Source organism: Natrix helvetica, assembly GCF_964273705.1.
Source record: "Natrix helvetica genome assembly, chromosome: 5".
NCBI classification, from domain to species: domain Eukaryota; kingdom Metazoa; phylum Chordata; class Lepidosauria; order Squamata; family Natricidae; genus Natrix; species Natrix helvetica.
This window is the reverse complement of record NC_138551.1, coordinates 30965081-30978074: the sequence shown is the minus strand read 5'-3', so window position 1 is coordinate 30978074 and position 12994 is coordinate 30965081. Positions and strand designations below refer to the sequence as shown.

Below are 12994 nucleotides of genomic sequence, written 5' to 3'. Positions count from 1 at the left end.
ACCCAAGGCGCAAACCGGAAGTCCATTCCTGAACTTCCAGTTTGTGTGTTGAGCGCTTTTTGCCCTCCTAAAGCTTCCCTGAAGTGTCAGGAGGGCGAAAATCAAGGCGAAAATCAGCTGGCCAGCGCGTGCATGCGTGCTGGAACTGACAGGGCAACGCCTCATGTGCCCTAATAAATTGCTCCATGTGCCAACTGTGGCACACGTGCCATAGATTCACCATCATGGCTCTATGACATCCCTGCTAGTCAGGCCACACATCAACCCCCTCCCCAACTGAGATATAAGTTGTTCTAGTTGTCACCCAGGGCACATCTACTTGTTAATCTCTCTTGTTCTCCTTATTTCCGCTGCTGCTGATAAATCATGTTAGTCCCTTCATTCTGGCTCAACAGCAAACCTTAACAGTGTGTTCACTCTTCTATTATCTATTTGTATAATTTTTCTTATCTACCACATCACTTAAAGATTTTGACTGGTCCTTCTTCATTGGCAACTCTTCTCCCTGGGCAGTCACAGTTCCAGCATCTCTGACTGCTGTATAAGCAGTGTACAATTTAAAAAGAAAAAAACTGTGTTGCCTATTTAAGATCTCAATGCATTTATTCTTGCATTTAGAATAAATATGAATATACATACATATGTACATGTACATATATACTAGAGCCAATTTTCCACATCATAACGAAGTTCTTCATTTCATGAAGGGTCAAGGTGAAGGGCATGCTGAAACCAGAAGGAATGCCTTCACATTTATTTATGGTATGGATAATATCATTATACCATAAGAACTGTGGTGGCGCAGTGGTTAGAATGCAGTACTGCAGGCTACTTCTGCTGACTGACTGCAACTTGGCAGTTTGAATCTCACTAGGCTCAAGATTGACTCAACCTTACATCCTTCTGAGGTGGGTAAAATGATGCAGATTGTTGGGGGCAATATGCTGACTCTGTAAACTATTTAAAGATGGCTGAAAAGCACTGTGAAGCGGTATATAAGTCTGTTATTGCTATTGCTATCATCTTTTCTTCTTTCCTAGCCTCTGTCATTGCCTGGTTGAGCTGAAAATGCTGCAAGGACATGTTTCTCTCCATTTATACCTAACTATTACATGTGCTCATTTTTCATACTCCAGGGTCCAATGGTATTGTTTCTTAACTTCAACATTTCCAGAAATCCACTGCCTTTTTTAGAATATAATTCTTTATTTAGAATTCTCTTTTTCTTCCTTCCTTTAGAATTTTTTCATTGCATCTATCTGTGAACTATCCAATTACTGTGAACCCTGTGCTCTGCTTTCTAGTCACATTTTCAGCCCTATATGCTGTTACAAGGATTTCAATAGAGGTTGTGCATTTTTGACAATTTCCAGAAGGCGACTATCTTCTCACTCTGGACTTCTGATGGACCACAGCTGTTAAAGGCTGGTGTGCATTGGTAGCTCCCATTGCGGTTGCCCCCGAAGGCAGGCTGAAAGGCATTGCTTATTACCAGCAACCAGCTATTCTTTCTAGGTGAAGAAAGCACATTGGGCATGATCTCAAGAGGGAAGTCTTTGAACAGAGACTGTCAGGCCTGGAAGCCATCTTTTGCATTGGGCCTTCAGGCGTGCCACATTTATTGCTGTGGGAAACTGGGAGGGGGGATTATATGGAGTGGGGTAGATGTAGTCAAAATAACATTCCTTTCTCAGAGGGTCAAAGATATCTTGCCCTTCACCTGGAGTGGGATGACTGGGAGGCATCTCCAGTTGAGGCGGTGTCTGATTGGACTAGCGTGCTGGCAGGGACTTGGACTTTCACTTGGGTGGGAAAACCTGGAAACTTTCGGATTCTGGTTTTCCCAGATGTGCCAATATGACATTGCTAATAAAATGGAACTTTAAGGAAACTCAAGCCTCCGGAGTCTTCTTTCGTTGCGAGTGTTACTTGGAACCCTGACAGATACATCTGCAACTCTAGATGAAATTTACAAGGCTACAGGCAGAGATGTGCAACTTTCTAGTCGAGGAAGCTTCCACTCATATTCTAATTCTCATGGTATTGTATGTAGCAGAAGGAAGGGCAGCTGACAAAATATTACAGATAGTCCTTGACCTACAACAGTTTATTTAGTGACTGTTTGAAGTTACAATGGCATTAAAAAAAGTGATTGATGACGGTTTTTCACATTCATGACTGTGGCAGCCTCCCTGCGGTTACGTGATCAAAATGCAGATGCTTGGCAACTAACTCATAATTATGACAGTTGCAGAGTCCCAGGGCCAAGCGATTGTTGTGGCTTTCTGACAAGCAAAGTCAATGGGGAAGCCAGATTCACTTAACAACCATGTCACTAACTTAATAACTACAATGATTCACTTAACCATTGTAGCAAGAGAGGTCCCTTACCAAATGTTTCACTTAGCAACAGAAATGTTGGGCTCCATTGTGAGGACTATCTGTACATTCTTGCTTCCCCATTTCTGTGATAATAGCCAACAGCCCTCTATGACACTAGCATGTGGTGTTCAAATCAAGCAGTGCTTTAAACTGCCCAGATTGAACCCGAGTCTCTCGGTGTTCAGCTCCAAAGCTCCAAATATGGGTAAGGTGTAGGGCACCTGAGGCTTTTGGTGTTTCGCAGAAGCAACGAATGGTTGGTTCTGTGTGTCATTTGCCCTTTTTCCAAAAAGAGAATAAAAATATATACAGAGATATACAAAACATGGACTTCTCTGGCATGAAGAGTTCCACTTGACTGTACAGACATGGGAACACCAAGGAGCAGAGAGAGTAGTAAAGGACCAGGGTATGCCAAGGGAAGACCAATGGGAGAGATGAAAGAAGTGCCCTTTCATTCTTCCAAGATGGGTAAAATGAGGACCCTGATTGTTTGGGGCAATATGCTAACTCTGTAAACTGCTTCAAGCAGGGTATCAAACACGATTTCATTGAAGGCCACATCAGCGTTGTGTTTGACCTCGGGAGATCGGTTAGGGCAGTGATGGCGAACCTATGGCACACGTGCCACAGGTGGCACACGGAGCCATTTGTCAGGGCACGTGAGACGCTGCCCTGTCAGCTGGCCAGCGCACATGCGCATGCTGGCCAGCTGAATTCACCCTTTTTTAAAGCCATTTTTGCCCTCCACAAGCTCCAGAGGCTTTATAGGAGCCTGGGGGAGGGTGAAAAGAGCCTTCCCCGTCCCTTCGGAGGCCCTCCGGAGGCTTCAGGGACCGTCCGGAGGCTTCCCTGAAGCCTTAGGAGTGCTCAAAACGACCCTCCGATCAAACAGAAAGTGACTTCCAGTTTGCTCGGAGGGACGTTTTGAACGCTCAAAAGTCATCAGGGAAGCCTCCGGACTGTCCCTGAAGCCTCCGGAGGGCCTCCGGGGGGGTGAGGGAGGCTCTTTTCGCCCTCCCCAGGCTCCTATAAAACCTCTAGAGCCTGGGGAGGGCGAAAAAGGCATGTAAAAATGGGGGGAGCGCCTGTGGTGCACGCATGCGCACTAGGGGGGGTTGCATTGCATTATGGGTGCGGCACGCCCGCACACAACCCCCCTGAGCTCCCCCCCACTTGTGGCATGCGAGCCAAAAAAGGTTCGCCATCGCTGGGATAGGGGTTAGCTATACATCACTTCTGTCAGGGGTGCCTGTAGTGGTCCGAGAGTTCTGCCACAGAAAATGGACTGTTTCCAGGGTTGCCCTGCAAGTCAGATCTAAGCAGCTCGCAGGCCAGATCCGGCCCATGAGCCTTGAGTTTGACACCCCTGGCTTAGAGAGACCTGTAAAGCACTATGAAGCAGTATATAAGTCTAAGTGCTATTGCTATTGCTACCTTCCCAACACCCATCAAGGCAGGGTTCATTGCCTTCATACAGTGACTTGAAAAATGAAGGACAGAAACACCACTTTGCTGGGGAGCACAAAAACCTGTCTTATAAGATGATTCTGCAGTGGGATACTTGCAGAGGTTTGTGGATACCCAGGCTTTTAAAATAAAGGCTGAGGCATGCTTGCAGTGGAGCAAGGCACCATATGGTTTAGCCTAGGTTCAAATCCAAAATGAAATCCCTGCAAAGTGCAAACCAGAACTAAACTGACCAATGAAAAGAAATGTCCAGTTAAATTGTACGTTTTGCGGCCCGCTAAGTGCATTTGATTTGAAGGCAATGCTGAGTGAGGGAAAGCAATCCGCTATCCCCAAGGTCTTTTGGATACAGTGTCACTCACAAATCTTTTACATTGATTCCTGCCAACAGCACTGAAGGGGTTAATTTCAATCTCTGCCATCTAAAAGTTAATTTCAATCTCTGCCATCTAAGAGTCCAGGTTTGAGAACTCTCCAGAAAACTTTTGAACACAGTATATATATATAATCTCCCTATGTGAGGGGGATATCCCCTCCCACAAAACACAGGGGCACGTATATGCATACAATGTAAGAATGACGCAAATCAGTGAGGGGAACAGTGTGTGAAATTCTCTGCAATTCACACAATCCCGGTGCAACGCCCAAACCATCCTGAGCTCTGCCTCAATTGCTCTCTTGAGAATCCCATAGAGGCCCCTGAAAGCTGTTCGCTTTCTGGGGGGGAAGCCTCTGGAAATGCGGGCGTTTTATCGAAGGGGAAAGCGCTGCTTCCGTCAGATAAGCGCGGGAAACCCCCACCACCACCACCACTACTGAAACTTTAGTTTCCCCACCGGTTGAAAGAACGTAAAACTTTGCAAAGGACCCTCTTCAAACCGAAGGGAATCGTTCCCGACTTTATCTTCTTCTTCTACGTCCTGAAGATGCATGGGGGGGGGGGGAGAGAGAGAAGCGGGAGGGAAGCGCGCCGATGGCTACCTTGGCTTCAGGCGCTGAGAAAGGCGAAGCTGAGGCACACGCGTGTCCGTCCACGCAGCGATTTCATGATCGGTGGACGGCAGGGGACGGGGAAGAGGACAGTGGAGGTTGGAAATGCGGGCGGAATCACGCGCTGGGAGGGGCGGCGGGGCGGGGGAAGAAAGCGAGATGGCCAGAAGGGGGTCTCCTAGGAGGGAATGGGGCGGGTGGAGTGAGCTGGATGGGAAACAAGCGGGCAACGTCCCTTGCTATGAATCCAGAACCAACACCGGACAAATCCAAGCCTCATGACACTCCCTACGAGTTACCCAGGGGACTGGGCTGAGCTGAGCCTCCGCCTTCTAGCAATAGTAGCACCAGCGTGCTCAGTAGACGAAGAGAAGGGCTCGTAGCGGGCAGAGAGACCGAAGGGAGAAGAGGGAAAGCGCCACAATCCCTCGGTGGACCACCGCGTCCACCTCTTCGCCCTGCGACACCCGCGCGGAGGCGCTCCTGTAAGTTTCTTTCCCCTCCACTCTTTTCAGCGCTATTTCAACTTTCTAAACACCCCGGGCCCATATCTGTAGGATCAGGTAAAGTGGAAAGGTCTGAGTAGCTATGACTTGAGGAATACTGATGTTGCAACGCCGATAGGCGGAGGCTGCTCCTGCGAGGTGCAGATGCGGTAGTAATACTAGGAGTTGGGCATTGTTATTTCCTTCTCTTCGAGTTCTTTGCTTTAAAAAATCAGACAGTTGCAATCAAAATCCAGCAACTTGATTTCGGAATTTCATAGTACTTGGCTAAACTTGGGTGTTGTGTTGTATCATAATTCTGGAATACTTAAAATCTAAAGAATTTGGAGATATTTAACTTGCTGCGATATTTAAAGATATTTATATTGTTTCTAGGATAAACTATTCCTTTTGAGAGTTATTATTTTTTACATTGCTACTTCTTTTTCTGGTGAAGCCCAATACAAAATATATCTTTCAAGGTGCATATGTACATCATTATATAAGCACTTTTTTGGGAGGTTGTACACTTTCTTCAGAAAAGTTTGAAAGTGGGATTGCATTAATCAGTTCACAATAACAACTGGGCCCCTGAATGAAGAGAACAGTGCTGTTCCAAGGCTAGCTTCTTGAAACAACGCCACATAAACAATGCTGTGTACAAATGAAGGGTCTCTACACTTCTGGCCTCATCATATGAATCCTCTTGTCTTTCTCCTCATATCAGGACCTCTAAACCATCACTTAACAGTGCAGACTACCAGCCCATTCCTGTACAAGGGGCAAATTTTCCAATTGATCATGACATCCAATGGAAAAAGTTATATTCTTGCTTAGATCTTAAAAAATAAACAGTTGAATTTCCAGTCTGTTCTCTTCTGAACTTTGAAATTATGTCAAGCCAGTATTGTATCTTTAACTATGGCTGTGTTTTTCTTGATTTTCTCTCACAAGATGTTTATAAGGTACTGATTTCTAGGGGCTTCAGTGCATTAGCTCTATGCATTGGCTCTTTGAAGTTAAATGCTGTAGTCCCAGGAAAGCTCTTTCTATTTGGTTGGGTTGGTTAAAGTCCATTGAATTCAGTGGCATTTGAATAGCCAAACTATGTAGAGGATCACAGTCACATGTTCTGGTTAGGAAACTCACTCCATTCTATGACCTTCTGTGCCTTCTCTCGTCCCCTGATTATTATCAAAGTCTGACGTAAATAAAAGTCCAGCATTTAACTAACAGGAATGTGTATTTTAATGTACTTTGCACTTGGAAAACTCTATGGATATGTTTAATTTAGTTGCCCTTTACTACTCTTGATCTTCCAAACCTCTCTATTTTATCCGCATTTGGCTGCTTGGTGTGTGTACCCTGTATTGTAGAACACATAAATTGGTTTATGTGGGTAAAGTGAGGAATAATTTCTTAACAATCCCATCTTGCTAGGAAGATTGAAATTGATAGTTTTAATAGAGTCATAATAATTGTAAAAATCTGTCATTTATTACAAGTGTAGGTCAGAATTTAAAAATAGGTAAAATTCTGATTAAGAAAAACTGAAGATTATACTAATCTTGGGTCCCTCAATTTAGAAATGGCAATATTTGAGACCAGGTGGAAGAAAATTCTAAAACAATTCTGTATCTCAAACATCACCAGTATGGGGCCTCTCTATGTGGACATTTCCATTTCCTTACAAAAGTAAAGAGTGAATCACGCTACATAAAGTCTGCCTAATACTGATTTTTTGCTATGTGTAAACCAGCCAGAATAAACATTACATGATTTAGGATATATACAGATAAACATGCACGAAAGATTAGAAACCAATTCTGTCTGTCTCTGCTTTTAAACTGAAATTAGTGCTATTACTTGAGTAGACTTGCTCCATGACCTTTGGTGTATAATTATGGAAGAGAAGAGAAGAAGAAGAAGAAGAAGCAGACATTTGAAAAAGGGAGAAAAATGCTTGGGAAACATAGAGAAAATGGTGGGAATTCTCCAAATGGGAATTCTCCAAATGGAATGTTGATCACTTTTTCATCTGTGGAAAGTATGCATGTGAACATATAGGAATCTAGATAGGAAAAGGCTTGCATTTATTGCAAGGGGCAATACCAGAGACCCCTTAGCTTTCATACTATACAAAACAAACTTCTTATAAGAACAAAGGAACAGCTCTAGCATGTGAAGATGCCGGCAGTATACTACACCTGAGATACTGAGGGAAAAGGAAATTGAAAGAGAAATAATTGCAGTCAGCCAGTTCTCACCTCCTACAGTTTGTGTGGATACAAAGTAAACTTGATTCCTTTTGATATTTTTAAGGAATCATGCATTGAAGGAAGTAGGTGGCTCATAAACACAGTTTTGACATATTAACTGTGTTTCTTAATCTAGTTATCTCCCATGTAGGATTTTCAAGGGTTTTCTTCCAAGACTATGGCTTTTAGGCTCACTAGCTTTGTTATTATCCTATAGTTATTGTTATTATCCTTGTATATACAGTAAATGTACTGTAATAGGATACTTTAAAACTCAACTATCAGAATAAGTTTCTGTTGCTCGGAGTTCCTGTTACTCAGAGCAAAAAAATGCACTGAAAAAATTCCCGTGACCCAAACCCGTGTAGAAATTTATCTGGACATTAAAAATTCAATCAATCAGAATAGTTAGTGATGGGTTTCATAATGGGGAAGAGAAGATTAGTAGTAGAGCACATGTTTTATATATAAAGCAGTAGTTTTATATAAACTTTGCAGTGTTCAGTAAGACCTCTGGTTAGGAATTGCTCTGGGTAAAGTACACAAACTTGAGTTAGTAATCTGTATGATTTCATAAACTGGCTTCCTAAAGAACTATAGGGATGAGGTCAATGTCAGGCAAGACAGAAACAACATCAAGCCTTGTTGATTGATCAGGTAGAATAAGATAGCTGGGAAGTTTTCCTCCTACGTTTTATGAAACTGATGCACATTTAGTAGTATTTTATTTTCTCTTCAGACAATTTTGGTTACACAGCAGGCTTACCTCATATAAAAATCTTGCATTCCAAGATAGGTAGGTAGGTGATAGAGATAGAAATGATAGATGATATATAGAGATAGAAAGAGATTTCCGTGCCTTTTAAATTGACTTTATACTGTGATTTTATACTGTTTTAGTTTGGTGGATTATTTTTCTTCACTGAGTTTTAGGCTGACTTGTAATTGCAAAGTTCACTTCATTGCCCTGTGTTTAAAACTAGTGTGCAGATTTTATAGAGGCATTACTATGAATTTGTTTATCCTACAGCTCTTCCTGACAGCTGAGCTAAAGTGCTACCCACCTGTTCTTGAGTTTTTAGAAAACTATAACTTGCTGTGTCTATTGACAATCCTACTCTGCCAGAGGCACAATGCCAGCAAATAGTGCTGCTTTTATTTAAGGTGTGGTGCAGATTAATGACAGAAATTGGTGGGCTCCTAGCTATGTTACCTTTCAATGGCAAAATAACCATTAATTAACATGGGGTGCCGTTGGGGAAGAGACAAGATTTGAAGATGGCCAGACCAGCACTTTTAGCTGTCTGTCGCCATTCATTCTGGTTGGTGCAAGTGTTTTGTTTGAGTGCAATCAATGATGAGCTTCTAACTGAATTCCTATCAACAGGGCTTTAGGCTATTCTGGAACCGGACTGAACTCATGTCTAAAAGCCCTGAACATCAACTGCAAAACCATTTGCCATAACAGAGGTGCTTATTGAGCTCCTTTTAGATACTGCTTAGTAAAATTCTAGAAGAGTTTTTTCCTACCATGTTCTCATGATGTTGCAGTCATCTCATCTTCAGGTTTTCCTTTTTAGTGGGCAATAAGCTATACAGTTTTGCAATGATCATAATCTAATGCACTTCACAGATGATTTGATCACTGTTGAGTTTTAGTAAACTTCATAAGGGAGGATCTTTCTGGCAAATCTTTGTTCAAGCACTGACACTGGGAAAAATTGCACTGGGAAGTTGCAGAAAGATGAGCATCTTATTTCTTCCAGCTTTAACATACAGCCTCTCACTCACTTTCACAGCTTCTTTGGAGCAATTTATGTCTCTTCCACTATTCACCCTCTATTCAGAGCAGAATGACCTTGGAAAATACTGTCCAGGATTATGGAATATGCCCTCAAAAGTGTCAATTTGGTCAGAAAGTGGCAGAAGGATCCTTCCCTGTAAAGTTCACTAGACCCAACAGGGATTAAATAATCTTTGAAGTATGTTAGATTGCAAAGCTGCACAGTATATTGCCCACTGAAAAGGAATACCTGAAGATGAGATGATTTTAACATCATGTGAACAGGGCAGGGGAAAATATGTTGACCATGTCCATGTCAAGAGGTAAGTGGGCCCTTAGTTTCAGCTATTTGCCCAGAGAATTGCAGAGAAAGAAAGAGAGGGGAAAGGAGAATGAAAATTATTTACTCTGCTTATGAGATTTGTAGTCCAGCACATCTGAACAACATTCAGTTGAAAAAAACATGAGATGGCTGGATGAATAGACAGATGATAAGTCTTTACAATAGTTTTCTAACAGCCATAGTTTTGTGCTAAACCAGCAATATCCATAAAGTAAGGCATAACACGGAAGGTATTACTATTGGCAAAAGATATTTGTCAACATACAACCTTGTTAATCTCCCACTGTTATCATAGCAATGTTAGAAACAAATCCTAACTGTGTAGCTCTCAAGTGAATGTGTATAAGTCTCTGATTTGGGAAACAATATTGCTATGTATTACATTTAAAAACACATTTCTTGTTTTAGGTGTATATATTGCATTGCTAGCCTCCTTGCACATTTTATAATTAGAACTCCTGTGAGATATTTCTCTTAAATGAACTGTAAACATCTGGGCTTCCTCTAAATAGCAGCAAAGAGTCTGAACTTTCTGTGTAGTTGTCATCAGGATGTTTGTAACCCAGATTAAATGATCTTATTTTAAACCTAGCATCATTACTTACAGGTTGTTGTATTTTTAAAAAATATCAATCACATATTCCCTCTGCTTTAGCATATATTAATTGAATTTGAATTATATTCTATTGCCTTCTACAATGCCACTAGGCATATTGTGAAGCACTAGTTAATAGAATTAAAATATTTACACTCTTCAAAATTCAAAAATTCCTCAACCTATTTTTCTTGCTACATTAAGGCAATACATTGGCTAAAGCACAGATGATGTCTGCTAACACACAGTGGTACAAAACTAAGACATTGATCACTCTTTTCTTAATGGAATGTCCTGTTCTGTATTTTTGCTAAAATTCTCCTAATTTTGTGGAAAACATGACAATTCAAATAAATAACTTTGACAAATAACTTCCTGTGTCATCTGATCATCATGGAAGGGATCTATCTATGTGCTGGCTAAGATTTGACACCAAATTGATGATATGTAACCAATCAATCAGTCAAAGATCATGATAACAGGTGCTAATGGAGATGAGATGTTTAAAATCAGCAAAGTGGGAATTTTAATTAGTTTGAGAATTTAGCTTCTTTGGATTAATAATTGTTCACTTTGGCAATTCTGAAATCAAACACACAATAACTTTAGGCGACTTCGCAATGGTTAACATGAATATGGTCTGGAAAAGCAGCGATACTGATATAAATATAAAACGCAGACTAGTGAGAACAATATTCTTCCCTATAATACAATACAATACAATACAATACAATACAATACAATACAATACAATACAATACAATACAATACAATAGTAGAGTTGGAAGGGACCTTGGAGATCTTCTAGTCCAACCCCCTGCCTAGGCAGGAAACCCTATACCGTTCCAGACAAATGGCTATCCAACATCTTCTTAAAGACTTCCAGTGTTGGGGCATTCACAACTTCTGGAGGCAAGCTGTTCCACTGATTAATTTTTCTAACTGTCAGGAAGTTTCTCCTCAGTTCTAAGTTGCTTCTCTCCTTGATTAGTTTCCACCCATTGCTTCTTGTTCTGTCCTCAGGTGCCGTGGAGAATAGCTTGACTCCCTCTTCTTTGTGGCAACCCCTGAGATATTGGAACAATGCTATCATGTCTCCCCTAGTCCTTCTTTCTCTTAAGCTAGACATACCTAGTTCCTGCAACAGTTCTTCATATGTTTTAGTCTCCAGTCCCCTAATCATCTTTGTTGCTCTTCTCTGCACTCTTTCTAGAGTCTCGACATCTTTTTTACATCGTGGCAACCAGAACTGAATGCAGTATTCCAAGTGTGGCCTTGCCAAGGCATTATAAAGTGGTATTAACACTTCACGTGATCTTGATTCTATCCCTCTGTTGATGCAGCCTAGAACTGTGTTGGCTTTTTTGGCAGCTGCTGCACACTGCTGGCTCATATTTAAATGGTTGTCCACTAGAACTCCAAGATCCCTCTCACAGTTACTACTATTGAGCACGGTACCACCTATACTGTACCTGTGCATTCTGTTTTTGTTGCCTAAATGTAGAACCTTACTCTTTTCACCATTGAATTTCATTTTATTAGATAGTGCCCAATGTTCAAGTTTCTCAAGATCCTTCTGTATCTTAAGCCTATCTTCTGGAGTGTTGGCTATTCCTGCCAGCTTGGTGTCAGCTGCAAATTTGATGAGTTCCCCATTTATTCCCTCATTCAAATCATTGATGAAGATGTTGAACAGTACTTGACCTAAAACAGAGCCTTGGGGTACTCCACTGCATACTTCCCTCCATGTAGATGCAGTTCCATTGAGGACTACACGTTGAGTGCGGTTGGTCAGCCACTTACGAATCCATCTGGTGGTGATGCTGTCTGGGTGAAGTATGGGTGTGAGAGTTGTACACTAAGAACGGCTGATCAAAGAAGAATTGCTGCCTTTGAACCGTGGTGCTGGTGAAAGTTATTGTATATATCATGGACAGCCAGAGTAACTAACAGAGAGCTGCTAAATCATATAAAATCAGACACATCATTAGAAGCTAAAATCATAAGATTATGTCTGATTTGCTTTGGCCATGTCATGCATGCAATTTCATTGGAGAAGCCAGTGATGCTAGGAATGGTTAGAGGAGCAAGAAGAAGGGGCAAGCAAAGAACATGCTGGCTTAATATCATCAAATCTGATACAAGGATGAGCATCTTACAACTGAAAGAAATTGTGCTTGATAGGATAGCATGCAGAACACTTGCTTATAAAGTCAACAAAAGTCAAACATGACTGAATGGTTACAACAATAACAACCAATCAATATTATTTGTAGGTTTTTTTTTAAAAAAAACAAGTTTTGGTAATTTTCATGTAATTTCCTTTAAATTGGCTTGGGATGTGGAGGAGGGAAGAAATGGAAAGAGCTCCGAACAATACTTTCTGAGGCACACAAGACATGTTTGGGGATAATTCCCAGCTGTCCATGTTTCCCCAGCATTCTCCATATGAAATAAAATGTTACATTTTCCTTTGGAAAATGAAAATAATTTCTCCGGTCTCCAGCATGTGTTATGATAACTATTTAATGTATATCAATATTTCATTTTTTATAAGGGATGAACGGAATGTGACAGTGAGTTCGAAAAAAGGAAACAATTTCTAATAAAATTGACACAGCCTTCTGTTATTTCACAATCATAGGTCAGGTTAATAATAGGGCTATTTTATAAAAGGGAATGCATAAA

General features: G+C 41.3%; 1 long non-coding RNA gene across 1 annotated transcript in view; it reads right to left on the bottom strand.

The window, feature by feature from the left end:
- The window catches only part of LOC309393322, a 143434-nt gene extending 138463 nt beyond the window's left edge, over nucleotides 1-4971 (bottom strand). Inside the window, exon 1 of the long non-coding RNA XR_014175567.1 lies at nucleotides 4834-4971. This is a non-coding gene — a long non-coding RNA (uncharacterized lncRNA). The remainder of the gene's footprint in view (nucleotides 1-4833) is intronic.
- Nucleotides 4972-12994: the final 8023 nt, after the last annotated feature.